The 5,419-nt window shown below is 39.4% G+C and overlaps 1 pseudogene; it reads left to right on the forward strand.

Annotated features, from left to right (window-relative positions):
- The first annotated feature begins 1,924 nt into the window (after positions 1-1,924).
- LOC128524462 (zinc-binding protein A33-like) lies at positions 1,925-4,923 on the forward strand (annotated as a pseudogene).
- Positions 4,924-5,419: the final 496 nt, after the last annotated feature.

The following is a 5,419-nucleotide window of genomic DNA, read 5'->3' on the forward strand; positions in this document are numbered from 1 at the left end:
ACATTGCATCTGGGAGGAAGTCGGTCCAAAGTCCTGTCAACACACTCATTAAAATCGCCACCTAGAATTACAAAAGAGTCAGGGTAATTAATAAGCGTTTCTTTTAATTCAGAGGTTATCTGAGAAAACAGAGACCTCTTATCCGATCGAGAACTACAACCATAAATATTACAAACGACAAAGTTAACGTTATCCTGTTTAAGTGATAAAATAATCCATCTCCCTTCGTCAGATGACTTTACTCCAAATACTTGCCCTTTGAATTTGTGCAAGAGAATTGAAACTCCAGCCGAGTGGTTAGAACCGTGACTACAATAAATAGTAGTACCTCACTGATTTTTCCAAAACTTTACACCCATTTCACATAAATGTGTTTCCTGAAGGAAGATTACATCAGACTCACTGCTCTTACAGAACAAAAAAACTGCTTTCCTTTTTACAGCATCACGTAAACCCCTTACGTTTAAAGAAACGACAGAAAACTAATTTTATTTAAATTCCATTAAACACCAAAAATGATCTAATACCTCTTAAATCTGAACAGACTAATTCCTAAATTGAAATAGGAATAATATATAACCAAACATGATCTTTTAGCACGGAATGTATCCTTTACAACCTTTCATGTTATTCTAATGCAAGTACGCAAAAAGAAATAAATGTCACTTTAAACAGCCCCTATTATGCTTTTTCAAATATGATCTTTCATGCAGTGTGTCATGTAGCTGTAGGTCATGGTCAGATAGTCCCTTGATGAGCAAGCCGCGGGCGACAGTGGCAAGGAAAAACTCCCTGAGATGGTAGTAGGAAGAAACCTTAAGAGGAACCGGACTCAACAGGGAACCCATCCTCATCTGGGTGAAACAGGAAATGATCTGCATTTATACAGTGTGTTAGTTGGCAGGCAGTTCAGCATAACAGTTGATGTTAATTGATGTTAATATGGAGTCCAGATAGTTATTGAAAACACAGGTAGACTTGTATGAAGTTCCAGTCATGAACTATTGAACTGTCAAGTCCCCAGAGAAACAGCTGCCAATACCAGTCGAGGCCAGAACCGTCTTCTAGGTAAAGAGAACCATCTCCAGACACAGATAAACTATCTGCACTATCTGTGACGCTGACAGTGCACGATAAATAAAGTTTTTGTCTATTAAAAAAAAGAGTCGGCTCACATTCGCCTAAACGAGTCGTTAGCAAATCTATTTTTACTCTGTTACGGATCCACGTCACTCCGTAACATATTTGCATAATGTCTGCCCACGTTCTATGCCGCGAACAACTTGCCCACCATCTTACAATCAAAAAAATTTTTTTTTTTTGATGAAATTGCATTTCATCAAAAAATGCTTCCACACACGCATGCCCGAGGAATTCGTGTGATCTCGTTTTTTTGTGTTTTTTTTTTCACAAATGCAACCATTTCACTATAAACATGAAACATGCTCAGTATATGAAGCCAGGAATGCTGGCTGAAGATTTTTTCCCCACTGTGCCACCAGTTTGTATGTGGTCATGTGACATGTGATTATTGTTGATGCGTATGATTGGTAAAACAGTCATCTCTTCTGCTCTCTCCTTTTCTCTCTCTTCTCCTCTCCCTGTCTCTCTGTACAGCTCCATGTCTCTCCTTGAGCTGCCAGTGATCCAGACCCCCTCTGTCCTCTGAACCTGTCTGACTCGTCCTGGTGTCCCTCTTCTGGTTGGAGATCTGGTCACATGGACTGTGGTCTGTCTGGGATGTGTATGGTGACTGGGGACGGTTCCACTTTACCATGAAGACGGTCCTGTCCTCTGTTCCCATGCAGACAGCTATTTTCTGAGGACTCGTGACTGCAGTCACTCGACTCAGGACTGGAGACAACTGTTAAAAGCGAATTGAATTAAATTGAAAACAGTAGATCCACCTGATTAAAGGAAATTATTATTAACTGAACCTACAAAGTCTTGTTTTTATCCTAAAACAAACCTAAAATCAGGGTGTGATTACTTTTTACCAAAGTAAAACTTTGCGCATTTGGACTGGAGAGAACAACAACAGCTAAATAAAATGGCTTCTAAGTTTTCAGAGGAGGATTTCTCCTGTCCTGTGTGCCGTGAAATCTTCAAGGATCCTGTTCTTCTGCACTGCAGTCACAGTGTGTGTAAAGTGTGTTTGCAGACATTCTGGGAGACCAAAGGATCCAGAGAATGTCCTGTTTGTAGGAGGAAGTCATCTATGGATGATCCTCCCACAAACCTGGTGTTAAAGAACCTGTGTGAGACTTTCTTACAGGAGAGAAGTCAGAGATCCTCATCAGCGTCTGAAACAGTCTGCACAGTGAGAAACTCAAACTCTTCTGTCTGGACGATCAACAGCCGGTGTGTGTGGTGTGTCAGACTTCAATAAAACACACCGACCATAAATTCCGCCCCATTGACGAGGCAGTAACAGACTGTAAGGTAAATATTATATACCTGTGAGGTTATGGATCACAGGACAAATAAATGATCTACAGTGTCAAAGTAAAGAATAAGGTGTGATAATTAAATGACATAATTACTTTTTAATTAGTTTATTCATATCATAACTACCAAATATGTTAGTCTAATATTTTATTTTATTATTATAAGTGTTACCTGTAGTAACAACCAACATCATATACGTCTAAACTTTTTATAAATTCTATCTGAAGTTTAAAAGGCCATCAGAGTGTTTATGAAAGAGAACATAACTACAGTATTACAGTTACATTACTTTTAAACTCACATTAAATACTGTAGAGTTAAATCCTGTCAGTGATCTGAGTTAATGATGTGTAAAATAAGAGCTGAAACACAGAGTCTCCATGCAGTGTGTTGATTTGTTTCAGGAGAAGCTTAAAACTGCACTGAAGCCCCTACAGGAGAAACTGAAGATCTTTAACGACTGTAAACTGAACTGGAGTCAGACTGCAGAACATATAAAGGTTAGAATCAATAACATGGTTTTAATATTAGAATTATATTCTGCATCACATATAATCAGTTATATTTCATTTAATTTTCCTCTTCACTGCAGATTCAGGCCCAACACACAGAGCGTCAGATTAAGGAGGAGTTTGAGAAGCTTCACCAGTTTCTACGAGATGAAGAGGCAGCCAGGATCACTGCACTGAGAGAGGAAGAGGAGCAGAAGAGTCAGATGATGAAGGAGAAGATTGAGAAGCTGAGCAGAGACATATCATCTCTTTCAGACACAATCAGAGCCACAGAAGAGGAGATGAGAGCTGAAGACGTCTCGTTCTTACAAGTGAGGATCATTTAGTCAGTATTTATACTGTGAGAAAGTCAAACTTCTCTCCATCATCAGAAACATCACATTTCAGTGGTGTAAAAATGTCAATCATATCCACTGATGTTTGCTTTGTTGTTTTACAGAACTACAAGGCCACAGTGAAGAGGTGAGTGATGTGCTTCCTGTCTCTCTCGTTCTCTGTGTTTCTGAATCCAAACCCACAGCAACACTGACTCCTGAATGTTTTTGCAGAGCCCAGAGCACACTGTGGTATCCAGAGGAGCTTTCAGGAGCACTGATCCATGTGGCCAAACATCTGGACAACCTGAAGTTCAGAGTCTGGGAGAAGATGCAGCACACTGTCCAATACTGTAAGACTTAGTTTTGTCCTTGTGTGTGTGTGTGTGTGTGTGTTGTTGTTATTGTTGGTGATGATGATGATGATGATGATGATGATGATCTGTTCACTCTTTATTTTGACTGTAATGTAACAGAACTTTTATTTTGAAAGACTTTGATTGCCGTCAGACTGTTCAATAATTGAGATGCATCAGTTAAATTTTTTTTAAATATATTGTTTAAATTTGTAACTAAAACACATCAAAAGGGCACAAGGCATAATGTTAAGTTATATACGTTATTAAGTTTATTTCTTTGTTAATATTTAGGAAAATATCATAACATAATGTTTAAGTTAGCTTAGCTAGGCGTGTGTGTTTTTGTGTGTGTGTGTGTGTGTGTGTGTGTGTGTGTGTGTGTTTTCAGTACCTGTAACTCTGGACCCCAACACTGCTCATCCTAGACTCATTGTATCTGATGATCTGACCAGTGTGAGACTCAGTGATGAGAGACAGAAACTTCCTGATAATCCAGAGAGATGTGATATTGATTATTGTATCCTGGGCTCTGAGGGCTTTAACTCAGGGACTCACTGCTGGGATGTTGAAGTTGGAGACTGTACATGGTGGTCTGTGGGTGTGATGACAGAATCTGCTCAGAGGAAGGGAGATGTATTCTCCAGAAGTGGAATCTGGTGTGTGTGGTGTAATTATGATGGTGATTATTTAGAATGTTCTACACCACACACACTCACTCCCCTCTCAGTATCACAGAAACTCCAGAGGATCAGAGTGAAGCTGGACTGGGACGAAGGAAAACTGTCATTCTCCGACCCTCTCACTAACACACACATACACACTTTCACACACACATTTACTGACAAATTACTGCCATTCCTACGTGTTTATGGTGAAGAATCTCCTGTAAAGCTCCTCCCACTTCAGTGCTCTGTAAGTGTCAATCAGATCAGTTAGAGTTCATTAATGAAATACTGCACATTAAAGATTCATAGTCTTTATAAATGTTTGTTTTTAAAGAAACACCGAATAATTCATTGTGAAAAGGGTTTTAAGTTACAGAATAAATTTAAATGAAAAGGATTTTGAGGTAAAATAATGACCTACTCTGTTAAAGAGATGTTAAATAAAAAAAATGTGATATTAAGTTTTAATAACTACAGAGCACTTTTCCTCTAAATGTTCAGTTCAGGGCTTCAAAACCAAATAAACCACAGGAGGAAATTAAAATCATAAGTCTGTTTTAATGTACAATTCCACTTACTCACTCATCATCTACACCGCTTTATCCTGTATTCAGGGTTGCGGGGGCGAACCTATCCCAGGAGATTTAGGGCACGAGGCGGGTACACCCTGGACAGCGTGCCAATCTATCGCATGGCACACACACCTACACACACATATTCACACACTCCAGGCAATTTGTGAACGCCAATTAGCATAACCTGCATATCTTCGGACTGTGGGAGGAAACCGGAGTACCCGGAGGAAACCCACCAAGAACAGGGAGAACACGCAAACTCCATACACACAGAGATGGGAATCGAACCCGGACCCTGCAGGTGCAAGGCGACAGTGCCACCCAATTAAATCTGAAATTGATTACTTAATTTTGATGTTTTCAAATGAATAATAAACAGACGTTAAAAGTTTATGTCTTTACTGTATTTGTACTTGTTAGCGCTGTGCTGTTAATCTTGGGTGAGATGTTTAACTGGCTGTGTGTGTTGTGTGTGAAACTGTGCAGTGGAGGAGATTTTAAGCTGTAAGTTTCCCTCCACCAGCATTTTTTTTTTTTGGAAGATCA

The sequence above is a fragment of the Clarias gariepinus genome, chromosome 5 (assembly GCF_024256425.1).
Source record: "Clarias gariepinus isolate MV-2021 ecotype Netherlands chromosome 5, CGAR_prim_01v2, whole genome shotgun sequence".
NCBI classification, from domain to species: Eukaryota; Metazoa; Chordata; class Actinopteri; order Siluriformes; family Clariidae; genus Clarias; species Clarias gariepinus.